Here is a 23,382-nt window from a genome sequence, read left to right on the forward strand (position 1 = left end):
AACTTCGCTAAGAAAAAGTTTTTATGTGATGGAAGGGTAGTCCTGAGTTCATGAAAGGAACTTCAGCTTATCTGAATAAGCGCATATATAACCTGGGGGGAGTAGTGCTGGTAGCAAGCTCTACACCCTGCCAGTCTCCTCAGTCAAAGAACTGATGTTAAGAACTCTAGAAGAAACTGGTTCCATTCGTAGATTATAAAATCTAGCAATTGTATTAGGTGTAGCCCAGCATGCAGCACTACAGATATCTGCTAGAGAGGCCCCGTTCACCAGGGCTGCCGATGCAGCCATGCCCCTGGTAGAGTGAGCCCTCACTCCCAGTGGGCAAGGTAGGCCTCTGGCCTGATAGGTTGTTAGGATTGCATCCATAATCCAGTGGGAGATCCTTTGTCTGGAGACAGCATTCCCCTTCTGCTGTCCTCCAAAACAGATAAAGAGCAGTTCAGAATGTCTGAAACTCTGAGTGTGATCTAGGTATGTGCGTAGTGCGTTGGACTGGCCACAACAGATACAGGTCGAGGTCCCCTTCTTGGAAGGGGATAGCTTGCAATGTTACCACCTGGTCCCTGAAAGGAGTGGTGGGAACGTTGGGTGCTTATCCAGGCCGAGGTCTCAGGACAACTCCAGGCATGATTCGTTAACAGAGAGGGCTTGAAGATCCCCCACCCTCTTGACAGAAGCGAGCTGAGCCAGGAAGGCCGTCTTTATAGAGAGGGCACTGAACTCAACTGACTGAAGAGGCTCAAACGGATCTCTCTTTAAGGCCTGCAAGACCACAGTGAGATCCCAAGATGGAATTAGATTTGGCCTCAGAGGGTTCAAACTCTGGGCACCTCTGAGGAACCTAATAACCAGATTGTGCTTCCCCATCAATCTGCCTCCCACATGGTTAGCCGCAATCGCGGGCACATACACCTTAAGTGTAGAAGCAGACAGGTGCCTGTCCAGGCCTCCTTGGAGGAAGGAGAGCACAGATCCAATACCACATCTCTGAGGGTCCTTCCCCTGGGAAGAAGACCAATCCACAAAAATGTGCCACTTCAGGTCATACAGCTGCCTCGTGGAGGGGGCTCTGGCCTAAGTAATGGTATTCACCACTGCTGTTGAAAGGTATCTGAGTTCCTCCTGGTCGCGTCCAGGGACCAAACATGATGGTTCCAGAGATCCGGGTGCAGATGCCAATTTGTGCCCTCCTTTAGCCAGGGAAGAACTGATGCCAATAAGGGGTCACAAGCAGGAGCTGTTCTCGGTCTTCCCTGACTTTGCACAGTGTCTGTGCAATGAGGCTCACTGGTGGAAATCATACTTGAGTAGGCCCCTGGGCCAGATCTGAGCCAGTGCATCCGTTCCTGAGAGGAGCCTCGGTCAGTAAGTACCGAAACTGGCAATGGGTCGATTCCGACGAAGCGAACAGGTCCACCTGTGCCAGGCCGAACCGACTCCAAAGCAGAAACTTTTTTGAAACTTTTTTTTTTTTTAACATGTATTGTATTTTTATATTTAGATACATGTGAGGTCACATGACAGAAATAAATACTGTTTCTGTTCAGGGTTTTCCTCCTGAAATATATACTATTTTGATATTTTACTTAAAAGCATTAAAAACAATGTAGCTAGAATAATCAAAATGTTCTCATCTTGAGCAGAAAAGAAAGATAACTAGCTGATTCAAAGTTCCTAGCCTATCCTAGCCATCTAACAACAATTTTCCCAATTATTATTACATGATTCTTTTGAAATGTTCTTAGCGTACAAATTAATAATGCTATATGTAGATTAGAAACATCTCGTCACATCTGGTTTGAATAGTCAGAGTTATAGATAGATACATAGATAGTAAGAAAAATACCACTAGAGAATATAGCGCTGAAAGATATTTACCATAAACGACCTTGAGCACTTGTTATGTGATCCGCTCCACTGTTTTGACATGCTGCTCACTTAAAATGGTGCTGCTGTTACAGCTCAAGGTCTGGATGGTCTCTGCCTTTTGAATATTAGTTATATAAGTATTTAACGATAAAAGACTTCAGTCCTTTTCCGCCAGTAGAGTCAAGTCTGGAGTCATTTCAGGTCGTGTCTGAAGTCAAGTCTGAAGTCTATAAAAATGCGACTCGAGTCCGAGTTACTAACTCAGGTGCCCATCTCTGCTTGGAAGCATCTGTTATAACAACAATGCATCTGGACACCTGTTCTAAGGGCACTCGTGCCCATAGAAAAGAGATGTCCTGCCAAGGACTGAAGGTACGGCAACACAACGGTGTGATGTTCACATGGTGTGAGAAGTTTTGCCATGCCCATCTCTCTTGTACGAAACCAGTGCTAAAGCTAACTCATATGCATTAGTCCCAGTGGCGTGACCACAGCTGAGGACGTCATATGCCCCAGGAGCCTCTGAAAGTTTTCAAGAGGGACTGCTGTTCTCTGCTTGAGAGCCCTCAAGCATTTCAGCACCGACTGAGCACGATCCTGAGAGAGGCGTGCAGTCATCGTAACCAAGTCCAATTCTACACTGAGAAAAGAGATACTCTGAACAGGGCAGAGTATGGTCTTTTCCTGGTTGACCCAATGTCCCAATCGGGCTAGGTGGTCGAGGACCATGTCCCTGTGTGCCCAAACCAATTCTCGGGAGTGAGCTAGGATCAGCCAGTCGTCGAGGTAATTGAGAATGTGAATTCTTACTTCCCTGAGAGGGGCAAGGGCAGCCTCCACGATCTTCGTAAAGATGCAAGGAGACAGGGACAGCCTGAAGGGAAGATCTTTGTAATGATATGCCCATCCTTCAAAGGCAAACTGAAGAAACAGCCTGTGCCTTGGTAGGACTGAGACATGAAAGCACACATCCTTCGGGTCTATTGCCACAAACCAATCCTGATCTCTGACACGTTAATATGTGATTGAGGGTTAACATTCTGAACGGAAGCTTGTGAAGAGCCTGGTTCAGAGTCCTCAAATCCAGGATTGGACTGAGCCCTCTGCCCTTCTTGGGTACAATGAATATGTTGGAGAGGCGACTTCAGAAGGGTTAACCAAGCATCCAGATACCCCTCAAAGGAACCATGTTCGACGTACCTCGGGCAGAGTTCCTGTGGCTGAGTGGAGTGGAAGCACCTTGTCCACGCCTTGTCATGTGCCAACGATGGATGAAGGAACATGAGCTTGCCAGTATGCGCCATGTTGGCTGAGTGATATACCCTTTGTATTTGAACGTGAGGAGACAGCATGTGTCCAAACAGGTTCTAATGCATGGTTTCAGCATCTGGCCATCGCAAATGGGAGGGCCAAAAATGTTATTTGTGTGACCCAGAGAAGAAGGAAATTGCTCTTTTATCGATCAGTTGGTGGCTATCTGACAGGTGGCAGACGGCCGTGGTGGAGCCCAATCCACCTCCCGTCCCCACATTGGAAGTGGCTGACCAGATGGTCCCTCCTCCCTGGGTCGTTCATTTCAGGAACGCTTTGAAGCCTACCGAGGGTTCCTGGTGCCCTGTTGAAGAGCTGGCAATGCCACCTTCCTGCAAGTGGTGAGCCATGGAACGCTTTGAAGCCTAGCGAGGGTTCCTGTTGCCCTGATGAAGAGCTGGCAATGCCAGCTTTCTTCACAGGGGGACATCCCCGGCGACGAGCAGACGGGGGATGTGTTTAATGGCCTCTGTCTGTTTCTTCACCATGGAGAACTGCTAGGCAAATTCTTCCCCAATGTCACCAAAGAGACGAACCTGTGAAATGGGGGCGTCAAGAAAGCGTACTTTCTCTGCTGGAGAACTGCTAGGCAAATTCTTCCCCAATGTCACCAAAGAGACCAACCTAAAGTAGACATCACCCTCTCCGGCTTAGTGTCCGGCCTCGAGCGTGTTTGGCAGCACATGTGGGGGAGACCACGCCAGCCCGATGCTCTAGGCTGCCTGGACAAGCACGGCTACAATCTCAGTGTCAGCCTCGGACTAAGGCTCATCGCCTGTAGGTGGTTGCTTAGCTGAGTCATCTGCTTCTGATGGCTCAAACCCACCCTCCGATGCAGCGATTGACAGACCCAGGGATGGGCTCTCAAACTCATCCGGAAACTCGACTGGTAAGCACAAAGAAAGAGAAGAATGGGAAGATCGCAGGGATTGCCCCTGCAAAACTAATCCCTCCTCCCCATGCTCTTCCATGGCGCACATTGCAGCGGACTCATACCTGGAGGTAGAAGAACCAGATTGGCAAGCAGCCACGGTGACTCAGGTCTTTTGGTAAAGAACCCGAGCCTCAAGTGCAATGTGTAATCCCTGGAAGTGCCTCGCAAGCCCGATGGACTCCTCGCAAGCGGGACACAAACCATCCACAAGTGCTACATCAGCATGTGTACGGCCCAAACACTGAATACAATGCTCGTGCTGGTCATCTTTTAAGACGTGGCAACCGCAACCAGAAATACATGGACGGAAAGGCATGTTGATACACACAATTCTACCCATGTAGCTCTTTCAGAGAAATTGTACTCTTTTAGAAAGCACTTTCACAACACTTATCTGTGTATGAGTAGGGAGAGACTGCCTTAGATCCAACGACGAAGAATCGAGAGGTGAACGATCGCAACTTCTCCGTGAGAGATGCTGCATTCGAGAGGTCGAAAAACAGAATGTGTGGTGAGAATGTGACGCTGTGGTATTTTTATACAGATGTGTTGTGGGTTTGAGTGTGCGGATGACAGGATGGGTTATCACAATTACACACCCAATTTCATTGGCCTTTTCTCAAAGATGTCAGAGGTGTTTGGGCTCCCAAAAGCAACCACTAGTGTCATACACTCGACACAACATCAGAGTGAATGACAGAAAGGGAATAAACCTGTTTCTTACTTGTTTCATTTTATGTATTGCTTACAAATATGTATCAAATTAAATTTATTTGCCTATGTTAAAACTGTGTAATCCAAATGGATGAAAATTTAATATGCAATTAAAATGCATAAATCTTTATTAATAAATTAAAAAAAATCTATATAATGTGCATAAATATTATTATTGAAAATTATATCAATTAGTGAGCTTGAGTTTTGTGCTTTATTATAACATTTTCATATAATATTTTGGTCCCACTTTAGTATGGAGACCAATTTTTGCTATCAACTAGCTATTAACTATGACTTTTGCTTAATTTGCTGCTCATAAATAGGTAGTAAGGTAGCTGTTAAGTTTAGGTATGTTGTGGGGTTAAGGGATCTAGAATACGGTCATGCAGTAGAAGGCATTAATATGTGGTTAGGACTAATAAAATGCTAATAATATGCATGCTAATAAGCTACTACCGTAGTTAATCCTGAGAATTGGTCCCTAAAACTGAAGTGTTACCAATATTTCGTTGTTTGTTAAAATTATGACTATGAGCAATAGGGCTGCTTGCCTTAGCAAATGCCACAGACTATATAAACCTAATGTTGCCAACATAATCTTCAGACATCAATAATGTATGGGCTGTCGAGATTTCCCAGCAGAAGCTATCATTACATTAACTGTCAAATGAATTTTAAAACATGCGCAGTGTTTATAAACCGACTGATGAAACATTCTGTGAGGAGAAAAATCATATAGCGGACTGATGCCCTGTGTAATTAAGAGTTAGATACTTTTTGCTATGTTTGTATGTGTTTGTATGCCAGTATTTATATGTTTTATTTTTTTGTTTTATCTTTTTGGTTTGTTGTTTTATTTCTTTTTTCTGTTGGGTACGGAGTAAAGATATTAATTTTCCCTCTCTGAAGGAGGGGTGAAGGCTCCAGCAGATTTGGGTGAGGCTGCTTCACAATCTATATTTCAGCACCGCAAGGAGCGTGCCGAGCCTCATCCATTCTGGCTAAACAAACAGTGCGATTGGCTCATTAAGGCACACTAAGGCTACACCAGTTTCCATGGTACCTTTAGCATAAATGATTCATCCAAGTCGACTTTTTGAAGTGTCCCTTTAGAGCACCCCCGGTCCGGCTCATCAACCCTAGCCGACATGCTTTAATGACATAGGGGTTTATAGATGAAACACTCAGAAGTGCAGAAGACCCCAGTCAAGCACCCTGAAATACCAACACTGATGTCATCATCATGAAATGTGGATCGTCGTAGTACTACATCTGAATATAAAGCTTGTGTTGTCTTTTTTTGGTCAAAAATATGGATTGGCTCTGGAATGGTTTCTTTCTTCACCTCCTCTGGTGCTCAACGAGTCTGTGATCGATCTGCACAGAGACACTGACGCAGTTCATATTTCTGGGGCGAAAACCTCAGTCCAGCCTGTTGATTTCCAACCCTGCTCACTTTACACTTGTGATCAAGGTGATGATCCAATCTGAAGTGGTGCTTATTTCTCACCTTCAAGGATATCAATCTTCAACACCTTTTGCATCGCTGCAAGGCTACCATGTGTAAAGGCAATATATTTTTCAGAAGAGTTTTCTTAAACCAATATACTAGGCTTAGAGAAATATATAATAAGTAAACATGTGGTGGATAAGAATTAATTTGTGGATGCCTGATGTAGGCAAAAGGTGACTCAAATAAGAAACTTCAACCACTTGACTTTGTTTTTGTTTAACACACAGGAAGACATTTTCACAAACACTTGCACACAATGATACCTTTCCATACAATGAGATTATAAAGAGCCCAGGGCCTGTCAAGCTGTCAAGGACAGAAACTGACCATACGAGTGGTCGACATGAAATGACCCTTCTGAAAAGAAGTACACTGTGGCACGCTTTTAAAAAGCATACTTATAACAGAAAAGAAAGACAAAAAAAATTATTTAAGGGAATATGCTTTTAATAAAATTAATATAATGTTTTTGGAAGCTTAATTGAGTGTTAATTGCAAATAAATAAAAATGTGTTATAGTTGAGATCTATATTTTTTAACTGTTGTCTGGCCTTTTTGACTCTCTTAAGTAGAACTTATACAATATTAGGTAACGCTTTATTTTAAGGTGTCCTTGTTACATATGTTACATGTACAAACTATTATAATAACAATACATTATGCATAATTACATGTAAGTGACCCCAATACAAACCCTAATCTTAACCCTAACCATATAGTAAGTACATGTAGTTAATTATTTTTAATTATTATTTATAATTATATTACTCAGTACTTAAATGTATAATTACACTGTAACAAGGGCACCTTATAATAAAGTGTAACCCAATATTATATATAATTTCATGAGTATTCTATTGCTTGATATATGGTTAATGTTACTGCCGAATGTAATGGTACGCAATTAAGGCAAACTAAAAGATACATTAATGTAATTTCTATTAAAACCTGTATGTTATGTATTTAAATATATTTTTAATGATGTTGCAATTTAGTACATTTTAAATATGTTAACTAAAACAGAATATTAAATAACACATTACAGCTTATAATCAAGAATTTTACATGTGCTTTAGTATATCAACATATTAACATATTATGTTAATGGTTTAAAATGTACTTTAAACTGATTTTCAAATTGTTTTTTTTATATACCTTTTTTACATAAGTGTACTTAAATGTGTTAAGAAACATTATTGTAATTGTACTCTTTTTTTAATTGCATTAAAATTATCTGCAAGTACAGATTTTTTAAATACCTTTAAGATATGAAGTACGCTACAAGTGCACATTCAATACAGTTATGCACAACTTTTTTTTTATTTTCTTTTTTTTCCACAAGGGGTGTGCTATATATTTAGTCCTCTGAAGCCATATGATAGCTTTGTTTAAAAAGAAGCTGAAAATTAATTGTTTACAAAAGACTTAATTGACAAAAATAAAATAAAATAAAAAATCCCACACGACTTAACCACACTCTTAAATCTTATTCACAGTTTTGTGATATGATACACTCTCTGAAAAAAAGTATCAAAAAGCAATCAAAACCAATTACAAAAGCAATCACTGGAGCAGTACCCCTAATTTACCTTGTTTACTCCTAAAGAATGCATATAAGTACCTTAGAGGTACATAATTGTACCTTTCGAATGGATACCGCACCAGGGACAGCTTTAGTACCTTTTTTTCTGAGGGTGGTGGAGGGTGGCGTTTGCTGTGAATAACAACTTAAATTTTAATTTTCCCAACTAAAGCTTTTATATGGATTTAGAAAACAGTCCTGTTGACTCATTCCTGGATGTACTATGGGGAAAAAAGTAATAATAATATGGGTTTATAAGAAGATTATTTCATTTTTTGAAAACAATTCCTGTATGTTTACTACCGCTTATAGAGGCACTTACAAAATAATGACACCATTTAATCAGACCAGAACTCATCATTTAGTGAATATCTCTGCTTGTGAATAGTGTATCTGAGAGGAAGTTTCATGGCATTGCTTTCAGATATTAAATCTCTGTTTCTAAAGCCAAAGCATTAGTTTCTGGCCCAGTGGACTCATAAGGTACTGTAGACTCCTGCGTAGATGATATCACACTACAGTGTTGCACAGCCCTCAATTTCTTTCACCAGAGAACTTTTGCAATATACACTGACTTATGGCTGAACCCTCCACACGGTGCAATATCTTTATGTTCCAGTTTCATGCAGAGGGAGTGAAATGACAGGGAGGCTGGTGGAGAAGAAGGGGGTGTATCCCTGGAGAAGAGCTTTCTGGAAGCCCAACTCATCACTGCAATTAAAAGACAACAGAGAACCATTTTCCAGGACGATTATGTAGTATATAATGAGCAATTATGAGGATATGTATAAACCAAAGCAGACTGTACCACGCAGATGAATTTCCTTCTTGGGAGGAATAGTCACATGTTTATTGAGTGTCCTCAAAGAGCCAATAAAATCAAAACTGTAGAGTTTTGGGGCCTTAGTTTATGTCATTTGGCTTTGAGGTAATTATAGGGATAGCTTTGAAGTTTTGAAGATGACTAAATGCATTTTTAATGTATACAATTTACAGTCTTTAACGCTCAGGAAAAATGACCAAAAATACTGGTGACTCATGCTGCTGTAACGTTTTGCTGGAGGCAAGGAGTAGAAGTTGAGCTGTGGATCTAATTGCAAGCACTTTATTAAGACTTAAGGATCTAACGAAAAGCAAAACACAGGGAAGACTTTGAAGCAAGGGAAAAGCAAACATGAAAAAGTACATCAAATGTAAACACACGTGAACTCAACAAGACTAGACAATGGACTCATGAAACAAGGGCTGGGGTCCTCCTGGGAAGTTCGTATTGGGTTGGAAAGCCATAATTACGATGTCAGGTGCATTCAGATCCTTTTTGTCAGAGCAAGATGTCAATCTACATACATAAAATTCAAGATTTTTTTAATTCTAGATTTATAAAATGAGTAACGAATGTGTGCCAGTTTTTTTTTTTTAAGGTGTTGTAAATTGAATCAATATTTATGTTCTATCGTAATTGTACAGTGCTATGCTATTACTATATTAATGAATAATGTTAATACTGTATGTTATTAATTTATTAATTCATTTTAACAATTTTACTATTAATATAGATGCTACATCCATTGCATCTGCCATGTTTTGTCACTGAAATTACCTCAGCTTATAAATTTGCTGTTTAACGAAAAGGTTCCCAAATAAGGACTTTGTGGTGACGTTCATGTGCGTTCAACTCTAAAATATGATATTTCTGACATGGATTAAACACAGTCTATATCCACCTTATTTTGCAATGCAGAAGCAAGTAATTTCTGTGAATGTGGAAGACTTAGACTTTACTTATAGGTAAATAACTAAAAGAATAACAAAGTGCAGGAATAAACTATTTGCTTTATGAAGTTAGGGTTAGGTGTTAGGGTTAGGGTTAGGGTTAGGGTTACGATAAAAATATAATATGATAAAAAATACCAATATTTGCAATATCAAGCAGTATAACACTTTGTACAGCTATAGATAACTGGAAGCGAATGGTATTAGAAGTCTCACACACTGAGGTTACAAATGGCCCTGCTTGCTCATATGTTGAAAAAAAAAGATGGATACAAGTGATATAGATTACATAAAGGTGACAACAGTCAGAAACCTAGAAAAACATGAAATAAATGTCACAGCGTGACACCTGCACTTATGCACTTACTCACCCTTTTGTCATCCCAAACATGTATGAATTACTTTCTTCTGTGTAACACAAAAGGAAAAATATGAGTTGCTCTTTTCTAAGCAGTGTGTCTCCTCATGGGGACAAAGACTGTCAAGCTTCAGAAGGAATGCAAAAGCACCATAAATCATGAAAAAAAGCAGCACATATGAAAAGTAGCATTCAATTTTTTCTGTTGGAAAAACATAAATGCAAAATAAAGGTTGTTAAAATATTATATTTAAATATATAATATATAAAATCATATTAATTATATAATAATATATTTTCAATAGGATAGCTGTTGATACATAAAGGGAAATTTATAGTAATTTATAGCATATTCGTGTGTTTATGTTGCTGTGTTAAATGTCATACGTAGTTTACAAGCTTTATTTTAGATAAAGAAATTACCTATTACCTTACCTTTCAAGTGCAAATTCAATCTAGTTGAAGTGGCAGGGTTTGAAATCTGTGTGGTGCGTAATCCCGGATGAAGAAAGATGAACTCAAGTGTGTCTTACTTCAAACCCAGAAACAATTCATCCGTTTGCTGGAAAGGAGGAATCCCATCAGCTTTCATCTGGCCTTGAAATCGGTCCTCAAAGCCAGTGTCTTCATTAGCACCCATCTGTTACATCAGCCTTTCAATAAACACAGCCTGCCCTCGAGCTACGGTGGGTTTGTATCCTGACGCAAAACTCTTAGCATCACAGGGGAAATTAGACATAGTTATGTATTGTGGAGTGCCCTCGAGCTACGGTGGGTTTGTATCCTGACGCAAAACTCTTAGCATCACATGGGAAATCCCCCCCCCAAAAAAAACTCACACGGGGCTATATGAAGGACTGGGAATAACAGGGTCTTTATTAAAATATATATACACAAAGTAAAAAACACTGAAATACAGCACTCAATCACCTTAACTACTACTAATAATAACATAGAAAAAACATGACTTTTTAGTGTTAGGTTTTAGTCTTTTTTTTGTAATTTGGGTTATTTGTCAGGGGCAAGATTCAAAAAGGTCAGAAAAAGTATTAAGTAATAATAGTAATAATAACTCAACAAAAACATCATACAATTTTAGAAAATATTCATTCAAAAATAAAATCAGTACATAAAATGTACATATGGGCACACATATGTAAACAGTCTCAACACTCCGCAGGCAGTAAGTGCAAAATGTGTAAGTGACGTGTGCCAGTAAAAAACCTAAAGAGCCAACAGACTAAAGAACACATACATGAACCGCACGTGTTCAACCCATTTTTGAGCCACAACAAGACATTTCTGTCAGATTGTCAGGGAGCTTAATCTGAAGGAAAAGAACATGACAAATAACAAATAAAAAGAAAACTTTAAATACAGCATAATTTTTTTAGTGTGTGTGTGTGTGCCGTGGGTGTGTGCATAAGTGAGTGTGCATGGGTGAGAAAGAGAGAGAGGGGCTTTACTTTAGTCAAGCAATTATTTCTATACAGAATTCACACCCTATACAAATTCCACAGCTGTACAATTTTCACACCCTATACTAAATTTACCCTATACAATAGCCTACTCATCTGGAATGAAGGAGCAAACATTCAATGTAAGAGTAAAAAAATGACATAACATTATTTTAATATTTATACTACGGGGCCCGTTGAATGCTTGAATCTGATTGGCTGACGAACGTTCTGAGGCGTGACATTATTTTCTGGGAAAAAGCATGGCGAACGTAGATCCAGGCAGCTCTCTTGACCGCATTACAGTTCCATATCACTTCGCATAGTAAAACTGTAATAACGGAAATTACAGGACTAACAAAAACAACAACATGACAGACGATTTTCCAAAAGTACACTTGACATTTCTCACTAGCGAGGTAATAACAGCGCTGTTTAGAGACGCTGCTGCAGTCTAATTCACACAAGCTCTCTCTCTCTCTCTCTGTGTGTGTGTGTGTGTGTCTCTGTCTCTCTCGCTCTCTTTCTAATAACTTCATCAATAACTGCATTATAATACTACCAACGGCTCAAGCCTCCATTACCAGCTTTAAAATGACATTGTGAAACCAGCAAAAGAAGCGTTGGATGAGATGCGGGAGAGAAATAGTCCTACCCACAATAGCGATTAAGTACAAAAAAAGAACGAATCCCTTTAAATATATCATCTGATCGACGTCTTAACCGTGGTATAAGCGGAATAATGACTCCGCTTCGAGTCGTGACGGAATCACCACCTCGGGTGTGCATTATTTTTTCTAATAATTCAACGGCCCGTCGTCAATTATTCCTTACTTGAATCACAGCTTAAATAGTGTTTTGACATCGACAACCCAAGTGCATTTTACCTCAAACTTGCGTCTAGTTAACTTTCTAAAGTAGCAATCGCTTCTCGGGTCGACATTAACACACTGACAAAATTATATTCAGGATTAAAAAATATTTTTATACCACTTTTTAAGTGTGATTGTGTAATGGTTTTCACGAGATACCAACCTTTCGCGAACTTGCTTCCAACACTCGTTCTCATGGAGACGCGCGGTGTGCACAGAGGGGAGGGCTGTGCTTGCGCGAGTAACGTTATGTTGAGAGAGAGACGCGCGGCGTGAGTGAGAGACGCAGGGAAGTGAAATGCAGCTGAACATTTGCTCTATGAAAGACATTGACAAAGACCGAAAACTAAGGACGTTTAATCTATAATTTTATTTTATTTTAGTTAGTTTTGCCAAACACACATTACAGTTTTTGGTTAGTTATCGTTTCGTTTTTTTGTAATGCCTCGTTTTTATTTTTATTTCAGTTAACACAATTTTTTTTCCCAACTAGTTTTCGTTTTTTCGTTCGTTTTCGTTAACGATTATAACCTTACTATTACTTTTCCGACAACGTTGAGTCGTCTCACCCGACAACCGCGACAATCTCCTTCTAGGGCCGCTCATGCAGGCTCAGCTCAGGGGCGGTTCGCGTGCAGCGCTGCAGCCACGTAAAGAGAGTTTGCCCTTCCCCTACCGACTTTCACTTTCTGACGGGTGCCCGAATATGGAAGTGAGTGAGGCTTTGCGATTTTTTTTTTTTTATGTATTATTTTATCTAGGCCTGCGTGAAATTCTGCATCCATTGTACGATTTTTTTTATTTATTTTTATTATTTATTTTTTTTCCACCTCGGAAGGGCAACGTGAGTCGAGAAGGGCATATGGGCAGTTGCCCGGGCAACCTGAGCAAACCCCCCTGTGCACGTCCCTGTTAGACATAGTTATGTATTGTGGAGGAATTATTTATTCACGATTACTCATGCTTATGTACCACAATTATATTTTTAAATGATTGGCTCATGGGTGATTTAGTATTGTTGTGGTTGAGAATTGTTAGTTTGAAAAGAATAAGCATTATTCAGTAATAATGGACAAGGCATGTCCTGTTTTTGCTGTTGCTTGAGTTAGATGTGTTCCTAGGTCAACATATTTTGTTGATCCTGGAACAACATTTTCATCCAAAAAGTTAGTCTTGACCATATCCCTACACCTAAACCTAACCTTAACCATGAGTAATCCCTAAAATCAGAGGAAATTATAAATGAATGACACTGATGTACAAGCACCAAACACTGATTGTAAACCTAAACTTCACAAAAACTATAAACCGGTTCTTCAAGTCTGATTGGTAAATCACAATGTTGTTCCAGGGTCAACAAAGATGTTGATCCAGGAACATGTTGCACTTGGTAAAATCGGATTCTACAATGGATGTGTTCAAAAAGTCAAGAGTAAATGATTACAAAATTTAAATTTTTGGTGATCTATCCCATTAAAGAACAACATCAAGACAACTTAAATTTGTATTTATTGCAAGCACAGCATCTTTTTGCAGTATTGTTAGCACACCCCTTTTTTTCAGACTTATTTCACAGCCTTTCTTCTACAGAGGAAGTTGTTGTTCTACCCCCCCAGAGGCTGCTTTAAAAGCCGAGCTTGCGCGCCTCATCCATTTTTAATGATGTGGCTCTTCCTGTAATTGTGCAGAGGGTGAAAACCACAGGTGGTTTTGGGGTGAGTTTAGAGTGGGATGTTGGCATGTAGGTATGTAGTTTTGATTCTGAATCACCTTTGAGCAGGTATGTGTAGAGTACATGCCAAATTTAGTGGTTCAGCCATGATAATTCCATTGTCATTTCAAAATCTAATGACTTTCTTTTATGGAGAAAAAAAAAGGAGAAATGTTCTTGCTCTGTTCCATGTACCAAGTCTCGCCAAGCATCAAAAAGGATGCAAAAGCACCATAACATATCATAAAAGTAGTCCAAATGATGTCTTCTGAAGTCATACAGTAGTTTTAAGTGAGGAACAGAACAAAATGTGAGCTATTTACTATAGTCTTCTCTGGTGAGCTGTTAACTGCTATGAACGAATAACTGAATCAGTTTAGGAGTGAATCTGATTCGTGGGCAAAAACATTTTCGATAGATTGAAAATCTCCAACTGAAAAGAACAGACATTGCTCCTCTCTCATGAACTCTTATGAACCCACATTTTTAAGTGAAAAAATCCTTGAGGGGATAGTTCACCCAAAAATGAGAATTCTGTCATTAATTACTCATCCTCATGCTGTTCCAAACTTATAAGAACTTTGTTCCTATTTAGATCACAAATTAATATATTGCTGATGAAATCCAAGAGCTGTATGGTAGAGGATCCAGAATCAGTGGTTCAAACATAATTTTACGAAGCCTGAACTACTTTTTATGCACAGAAATTATTAACAATTCTTCTCCTCCAAGTCTTCCACCATTACTGAGAGTACCTTGACATATGCACTGAATAATGTAATGTTGGGTTTGGAATGACATGAGGGTGAGAAATCAATGACAGAATTTTCATTTTTGGTTGAACTATCCCTTTAAATTTAATTCTGTTCCTCACACAAAACTATCATAATCTTGGGAAGACTACAGATATACAGTGCAGGAATCATTATGGTCTGCTTTTAAGATACTTCTGTGGTGTATTTGCATCTTTTTGAAGCTTTTTGAACACTTGCCAAAACCCAACTGGGTTCAGGAAAAAACTAATAGCATATTCGCCTGTAATTTTGCCACTTTATTAGGCACTGCATGATTAATCAAATTGCAGGTATCTCATATGAGAGATACAAAGACATGCACTGTGATTTATGAAATACTTAGTAATTGTTTTAAAGTGCCCCTATTATGGGTAATGAAAGGTGCATATTTTGGTTTTGGGAGTCCTCAACAACAGGTTGACATGCATGCAAGATCAAAAAAAACACTTTCATTGTCTTATAATATGCATTTATTTTTTACCTCACTTGCTCATGACTCACAAATGATTCGCTCAATTATTAATTTTTCCAAACTCCTTTGCGTGATGCTAATCTGTGGTGATTGGTCTCATTTTCATTTCATCATGCCTGTAATGTCTAAAGCAGTGTTTGTGAGCTCAGCGCTGCTTTGTGTACACACTGCATGAAAGGTAATTTAAAAAAATCCATAACAGGGGCACTTTAATAAAATTCACCTTAGTGGATGATTTGCCATCAAAATTTAATCTAGGATGATGACATTACATGAAATATTAAAATTAAATTATCTTATTTTTCTTGCCATAAGCAGACAAGATGTTTATTTTGGACCATGTATACAGGTACAGTATACTTAAAATCTGACTTCCACTTGAGGAATTATTTTTGTCCCTATGCATTTCATTTTTCTTTTCTTTTTTTTTTTTTTTTTAAGTAAAACCGATTTCTGAACATGTTTATTTAGAGGAAGAGCATGTCCTATTTCTCTCCAGGCTGAGATCTGACGCAAGCACTTTTCAGAACAGTTTTAGGAAGAAGGTTTGCTTTTCATGGAAATATTTGCCCATTTAACCCAGTCGTGTTTTGCAATAGAAGTAATATTTAGATTTCACCCTTGAGGTCCAAGGACAGATCGTTCTGAACTGGATTACGCATTCACAAATTTCAAAGAGATTGCTTTAACATGTATATTTCTTAAATGTGAGTTGTTGTAAATGGCTGTTAGAATTGCCTAAAACACGAGGTGGTATAAGGACATAAGTGAGCTGTTGACTACTCTAGTGCTCAGTCACTTACTTCGTTTTTCATCATCTTAAATTAACATTTACCCTTGTCCTTCGAATATGACAGAATTGACGAACATGGTTTCTTCATCAGCCTTACCGTAGCTCTCCTCAGTGGGCATCGCAGAGATTAGAGGCCCAGTGATTTATTTATTACTCCTCCATGCTGCATTTAAATAGCAGTAGAAGGAGGCAAACATTGTTTTATGTCCATCGTATCTCATTTGGAGTTAATTAATGCTTGTCTGGGGAGACAGGAGGCGGATGAAAAGAAGGCCAGTGTATAATGGGAACCAACCCCGCAGGATAAGTGACTAAAATACAACAGTTTGCATAAATTCATTTTTGTCCTGCTAAAAGAGTTGGTTTTGTTCCACCGGGCGAGCTGGGAGCCATAGGTAAGGGTGTATGCATTTCAGCTCATGCAAGAAGTCACCCACGAGAACAGCCATCTTGCAAACATTTCACAGTTAAATTGTTAGAATGAGCACAACTAGAAGTGAAGAAACTTTCAAGTCTCTGGATCTCCATGGAGATTAATAATGCAACAAAGCGGCAAGCGAGTGAGAAAGGCTGGCATACACAGTGCCGCTGCTCAAATGCTTGCTTTAATGGACGTAAGGCTTCTCTCAATGAAGCTAAATGCACACTCTCATGGAGAGTCTTGTTCTGTACAGTACATGTAGATGCACCAGTGCTAACAGGAAAACATTTTCCCAGAATGGATCCTGGTTATGGAGGCTATTATATTTAGCATTTCTATGCTATGGTCTTAGCATCCCCAAGCATTTTATATATGATGTATGAAGATTGCTATAATTTGTGAATATTGATGCTGCTCCCATTTCATTTTTATATCAAAACAAAAGTTTAACCCTTGGGCATGTTTTCCAACACCAGAACTCTCCAGAGATTCCTCTTTACATAAGCGGGATCTTCAGATCATCAAACAAAGATATCTGCAGTGTTAAAAATCCACTTCAAATGTTTCACCTCTCTCAGAAACTCTCTGAGGGATAAACAGGGAAAATACATAATGAGCGTTTAATGGAGAAGGATCTTGTTCAGCTGGTTCTGTGTGAAAGCTTTGCAACAAGCTGGACACAAACGTCACCATGTGAACCACTCCCAACCCTTGACTTTGACTATAAGTTTAGTGCTCATACTGACTACTTGGAAGAGACTGACCAACTTTGGCCAACCATACTTCACTTATTTACGTGATGTTTTGAGACCCCTGGTAAATTTGAAATTGAGTATAACCCTGAGATTGAAAAAGGGAATAAAAGTGTGCTCAAGGATATCTTGTTTACGTGTTTCTGAGTGTCTCAAACAAAACTCTTCAATATCTTTCAAAGATTCAATACCATGAACCTTGCAAGCACTTCATGTACCCTGCTGAAATGACCCACATTGCTGGTCAGTAGAATAGGCTGTGTTTAGGATGCTGGTCACCAGAAAGGGATCCTAGTACACATGCTGGTTGACCCGCGATACGTTTCCAAAATCAGTACTAATCAGTATAGAGTGTGCTGCAGGAATCATGTATTTTTTTAGGCCAAAACCAGAAAACAGTTTGAAGTATGCCAAGATGCTTGACTTCATTCACTGCTTCAGTTACTTCATTCTTGATCCACACCTCAAATACATGCCTTGCAGGCCTATTTCTTATGGAGAAGCACATGGAAATTATATTTTATTAACAAAGTTCAGGAGGAGCACGTTCAGATAATTAACACGAGAGGAGCACAATCAGTAATCAACCCAAATAACAAGATAAGAGATGTGTATATACACACAGCAGACTTACCTCTGTTCCTTGACAGTTTTTTTTCGAGTGTAGCACAATCAGTGGGATGGGGGGGTACTCTGTATTCGAGAAAAAAAATTCCAAGCATGGACCCCTCCCCTCAGACAGCATGCCAAATATGCATAACCTTTACTCTGTTACAATGTTACTCATGTAACATACAGTGGGCCAAGAACATACTCTTGTGGTACTCCTATGTTGTTGGCATTTCCTTTACTTACTTACCTTACTGCGTGTTTCACGACAGGTGCGTTTTTCGGTGGTTCATAATTTAAATGTCCAGGAACCTACCAAGTAAGAAAACACATACATATGAACAAGGCTCATTAGAAATATATGTGGCAATGTATCTGCAACACTGATATTATGTGCCTTATTGCACTGTGGCCATGCTTTTATTAAGTGTTCCTGTGGCTCAGTGGTAGAGCATTGTGTTAGCAGCGCAAAAGGTTGTGGGTTCGATTCCCAGAGAACACATGTTAGGTAAAAATTGTTAGCCTGAATGCACTGTAAGTCGCTTTGGATAAAAAGCGTCTGCTAAATTGCATACATGTTTTATTATGTTGGTAAAGGCACGTATTGCTGCATTTTTATTACGTTGCTTCAGGCATGTGTTGCAGCGGTTCAGAATTCAAATGTCCAGGGAGTTTCGCTTAAAGGTTAATGATCTATCCTATTGGAAAATAACATACACCCTACACCAAACCCAATCCTAAACCTACCCTATAGTGTTAACGAATGCAACAATGCTATTTTAACTTCATTCTATGTGGGATTGAGCCATTTTGCCAAACCGTAGTTTCACATGATGCATACTGCATTGCTTTACCTCACAATTGCACAAGTGTGTGAGTTACAGAACAAACCTTCTAAGTTAGAAAACCCATACATTTAGGGCTCTGGGCTATGACTGGGGCTTCACCAAAATTTTTACCAATTAATTATTTCCCCCAGATTTATAGGTGGCAATTGCTGGGGCTCAGGATAAAGTTAGGACAGCGTTGCTTTGACAGGAATTTCATGCAGACACTCATCCTATTTGGCAACATTAAGGACTGTTTCTTTTTCATATTTCACACTTAGCCTGAGAGAAAAGCTGCAAGCCAAACCAAAGCACTGACTGGTTTGTATATGAAGGTGAAACGCTCTTCACAAGCAATGCAGACGCTCTCAAGGGGCTTTTGGGCACACATTCTTCTGACGGATCCCTACACACTGAGACGTGTATCAGAACATTGGAAGTAAAACTTAGACAATTTAAAGCGAAAGTAATGTATGTGAAACAACTTTGTAAGGAAAGATTGTCACCCAATTTAATCTCTTCACACCATGTTGTACTCCTTAGAAGAAACTTCAGATAAATGTGGATTTAGCATGGTTTATACTGGTCCTCCATCGACAGTGGATCAATTCAATCTCCTCTGAACATCAATTCAGTTTCCCTCACAATGGGCAGCCCACCTTTTCTCCAACACTCCCCCTCACTTGGAGACAAGACTAAAATAGACTTGAAAAGAGTGATGAGAAAATAGATAGGACCACATAAAAAGAAGAAAAAAACAAAATAGAATTGCGTACGAATGCGTCTGCTGTGTGCATTTGTGTATGTACAGAATGTTCAGGGAGAGTGAGGCCTGACGATGCAGTCTTTTGTTGTGTCCTTTTGAGAGTGCTTGGAAAGACCGTCATCTGTGTATAGAGCGGCAGCCAGCGAGAGAGAGGGGACAAAAGGAATGAGATATTATGGCAGCTGGGCCTCAAGGCCTTTGAAGGCTGCTGCATCCACAGACCTGTTCTCTAAACACACGCTCCAGTTCTGCTAGTCCAGGTCCATTGTCATTCACTACATACGGCGAGAGACTGGCACATAGAAAGGCCATCCTAAACCCATGCATTATAAAAATCCCACAATTTCACATAGTGCTCATTGCAGCCTTAAAACTTCACATTCAACCTTATCTCCATATTAATCTGATATGGGGGTAACCTCCAATGAATAAAACAACCACAAAGGAAGACCCTACGACCCGTGTGCTGAACTGAAGTCATATGAGACCTTACGCTGATTAATGGTGTAACTGACATTCACATTCAACGGTGCCATTTCAGTACAGGTGTCTGGTTTGACGTCAGTGCTTATTATGTGAAACGTTTGAATGTTATAATTAGATTGTCACTGTGAAAGCTGTTGCTCTGCCTTGATGTTCAAATCTGGGTTCAAATCTGCAACCTTTTGGTTACGAGCCCAGTATTTTAATAATGTTTTTCATACGTGATGGCTTGCTCCGTTTGAGGCTTGAACTAGCAACCTTCTAGTTATAGAGTTACGTCAAAACCAAGAAGCTATGGGTTCCCTCAAGATTTTCCTATGGGTTTTTATAATGTTTATTTTTATTTTTATTTTGGGGGGGGTACATTGTCCTCTACATTGTAAATTACACATACATGCTAAAAATTATCATTTTGAAGCAGTAATGCTTATTTTTGAAAAGTTTGGAACTTTTGGTCTGTGAGTGTGTGCTGTTTACGTTGTATCATCAAGTTACGTTTACCACAAACCTTGTTTTACTCATGAATTTATGGAAAGCACTCTAGTAACTACTATTCATTAACAAGAGACTATGAATGAATGAATTAGTACATAATAGAGCTTAGTCGAATGTGATAGTTCACTATTAGTTTTGTTAGCTAGTTGCTGGGTCATATTTAAAGCTGGGTTATTTTTCTACCCAACCGCTGGGTTGAGCTTGTCTCAGACGAAACAATGCAGCCACTGAGTTACAGTCAGGCTTTCTGAGTCCTCCACATGAGAGAGTGATTCTCAGCGCCGGCGATTTGGTGCACTTTTTCAGCGAAATAAAGGTTTGTATACTTTTTATTTTATTTATAAAGTCTTTACTGTGCTGTAACTTGCATTATTTTACGCAATGCAATATAGGAACGAGATGTCAGTCAGCTGCGTCAGCAGTCACTTCACTGAAAACTTCTGAATACATTTAAATAAAAATGCTACTTTTAAATGTTAAATTTTTTATGTCTCAAATACTTGTTAAATGAGTTTTAATGTATGTAATATTGTAAACTATGCTGCATTCACCCAAATAAATCCCATGTGTTTTAACCATGTGTTCTTGCTTAATAATAAATGTTCATATTTTGATTATTGATGTTGCCTCTAACCTCTGGTAATCTGTTTTTTTTTTTTTTTCAGTTCATCTTAAGCCAGCAATATAATAATTTTTAAACAATAGATAACATAAAACATTTAACCCAACCAGCTGGGTCAAAATAACCCAGCATGTGTTCCGTCCAATATTTACCCAGTGCTGGGTTGCCAAATTACCCAAGTTGGGTTGTTTTTAACCCAGCTTTTTATAGAGTGTATAATTAATTCTAAAGTGAAGGTCATGGTAACCCACTAGTAATGACTCTAGTATTACCAAATTCTTCAAAAGGAATGATGATTGCACTTTACTTTACAGTACATGTACTTACAGTGTACCTACCTAAGAAAGTTCTGGTAATATAAGGTAACTACATGGAGTAGAGTTAGGTTAAGGGGTAGGTTCAGGGTTAGTACTACTTATTACCTAGTTGTTGTAATTACTATAAGTACATAGTATGTACGTACATGAACAGTACTGTAAAATAAAGCGCTACAGGAATGACTAATTATTTAGATCAGATTTCTAAAGTGAGTAACATTATAACCCTAGTAATGACTAAAGTCAGGTAAGCTTTTGAGGGTTTTTGAGGAGTACTGGATTGGAATGACTCAAATGTTACTACACCCTTCTAAAGGAATTAATAATTATTTGGGTCAGTTTTCTAAAGTGAAGATCATGATAACTGCCTAGTAATTACTGAAGTCATTGTAATCTTTTGAGGTTTTTGTAAGGTTCTGGATAGTAATTAGTTCCAATGGATTTGATAACACAAGTCATTATTAGTGGGTTACCATGATCTTGACTTTAGAAAAGTGATCCAAATAATTAGCAGTTCCTTTAGAAGGATATAGTAACACTTGAGTCATTACTATACAACTACTTACATACACCTCTTACATACACAGGATTTGGTAATACTTGAGTCATTAACAGTGGCTTACCATGACCTTCACTTTAGAGTTAATTATACATCTTGCATAATGTTTACATTAATTCTGAACCTGTATATAGTAGTTCTTACTCTTAGTAGTTCTCTGGGACATACTGTATGAAAAAAAGCTATGATTAGATAATATTGAACTACAACTTTCAACTGAGCACTATTACTGTACTTACTAATTCATTCAACAGAATTTCTTGATAGTTAATAGTAGTCACTAGAATGTTAATAGTGCACTACACATTTGTTTTCATGTAGTTATTCATTAATGACTGAATCGTATTCTAAAGTGATATCAAAATTATTTAAAATTATGAAACTCACCAAAATAAGTTAATAAGTTAATTCTTGTTTAAATATGTTTATTTTGAAAATACAGAAAAAAAAACATAGAATCTGAAAGCTTCTTACACTTCTTGAAGGACATCCCATAATAATTGAATATGGTTTTACAGTAGAAACAATAAATATGGTATTTTATAAAATGAAATGTTGGTTTCATTATAAATATGGTAATTATCTCTAAAGTGGCCACTTAAATGATATTAAACATCTTAATCTAACTATGAGATGTCAACAAATGGAAGTCAGATATTTATTGTTAGGCCAATTATTGTGCCTCTATGACTGTAGGGGTGCTTTTTAACTGAAATACCATAATTTTACATATTCAGTCTTATAAATAAAGGTTCCAAAAGTTTGAGCAGTTTTTCCACATCCATTTTTGGTTCTCCAAAGAACATTTGGAACCATAGATGCCAAAAAAGAACATGTTTATGTTTATGTAAGTATTTAACAAGACCTTATTAATTTAGTGCAGAAATGAACAAAGATCAGAATAATTTACATGCGCAATAGGATGTAGTGTTGTGGTGAGTTTCTGTGCTATCTAGTAAATAAAATCTTTACAGATTCACTGTGAATCCTATTCAGGCTCAGTGAGAACATGTTGGAGCCAGTAGAGAAGATTCATCCTCTCATTGATCCTGCAGTCAGACTCCCTCAGCACCGAGCTGCTGGATCTGTATTCCGGCTGCCTGTGAGTGACACATCCTGCAGAAAAAAAGAGAGTCTGAACCCTGTCTGCAAGGCAAAGCGCTGCAGGCATTCTGCGGCTCTGGGCCTGACTGATGAAAGGCTATGAGTAAATTTAGAGAGCACTGACAACACCACAGCAGGACTGGAAAACAATAACCAGTCACTACAGCACAACTCTAAAGTTTCTTGGCAAACAGGTCGCGCCGATGGGGTGATCTTCACAAGCTCCACGACCCACAGTGGAGGCGTTGTTGCCTTTGGCCATTTTTGG

The sequence above is a fragment of the Cyprinus carpio genome, chromosome B3 (genome assembly GCF_018340385.1).
Source record: "Cyprinus carpio isolate SPL01 chromosome B3, ASM1834038v1, whole genome shotgun sequence".
Taxonomy (NCBI): domain Eukaryota; kingdom Metazoa; phylum Chordata; class Actinopteri; order Cypriniformes; family Cyprinidae; genus Cyprinus; species Cyprinus carpio.